Here is a 1,309-nt window from a genome sequence, read left to right as displayed (position 1 = left end):
TGCAAGAACGTGCCGGCAGCCACACGGAACGAGCGTGCAGGAAGTCACTCAGCCCCACTGTGCTGCTGGACAGCGGTGGGAGCTCCTGGGCTGTTTTAAATTGCCTGGGGGTGGCAGGCAGGGCCAGGGAACACACGGGAGAACTAAAGGCAGCCGCCTAGAGCACCAAGATTTGGGGGCTCCAAAAAGTGGTGTCCGGTGCCACGAGAGTTAGCTGAGAGGGGCAGGGTGGCGAGGGGGTGATTTGTAACCAACATGAGCTAAAACTGATCACTTAGGGAGCGCCTTTCCACCCACCAGTGTCTCATCAGCTGTCAGGGGAGGGCTCATTCAGACCTTGCTTATAAATAACAATTTGAAATTATTAGGTAGGCCAATATAGCCAAAACAAATGTGCCAATATTGTCATAAATAACAGCTGTGTGAGGAAGCTAGTCCTTGTTCATACTTTTCAAACCCATTATGCTTTCTCAGGTACAAGTCTTTTCTCATATACTGTATATGCTTTTAAAGTGTATTAAAGTTTCAATGTCAATTCAGATTTCCTTGACAACATTGCTTGTAACTGGTGAGGAGGAGGTGCTGGGCAATTCAGGGGGAGGTGTAGGGAAATCCCTGGATACGGGAATGGGGGATGGGAGCAGGAGCCCAGCATGTGGTGTCCCCCCACCAGCCATCCAAGCAGGGAGTAGGCTGCAGCAGCACAGGCGGGCACCAGAGCAGGCACATCGAGGCAGCAGCTGCTGCTAGAGTGGCCGCAGCTCCCTTGCTCAGGTTGCCACAGCAGACAGCAGTAGCTGGGGATGCCCCATTAAGCCATCCCAACTCATTCCCCCAACCCCGGCACCAGCAGCGCAGGGACCACTGCAGGCAGGGGGAGAGAGCCAGTGAGCCAAGGGAACTAGCTTCACTGTGCGCATGTGTGTGTGTGTGCCTGGGCTTTGTGCTCCCCTCCCAATATAGCAGTCAAACTATTCCTATGCTCCTTTCAGTGCCATCTCTTCACCTTCTCTCTTGTGTCCTAGGCCACCCCTTCTTCTCTGTACCACCTCCTGCTATTTGTCCATGGCATCTGCTCCTTTCTCTGTGCTACACACTCTGTAACCTCTTCTCTACTCCCAGATCATTCCCATCTCCCTTCCCCATGTTATCCCTTCCCCTTTACCCCTCCACCTGCTATTCAGTCTGCTGTTCTCTGTGCCTTCCATGTATCATCCCCTTCCCTCTGTGCCACTCTGCCCTCTTCGCCCTCTGGAGGCATTGTTCTCCCTATTCCCTACCCCTTCCCATCCCTGCTTTTCTCTCCAGG

The sequence above is a fragment of the Gopherus evgoodei genome, chromosome 1 (assembly GCF_007399415.2).
Source record: "Gopherus evgoodei ecotype Sinaloan lineage chromosome 1, rGopEvg1_v1.p, whole genome shotgun sequence".
Taxonomy (NCBI): Eukaryota; Metazoa; Chordata; order Testudines; family Testudinidae; genus Gopherus; species Gopherus evgoodei.
This window is presented reverse-complemented; position numbering follows the sequence as displayed.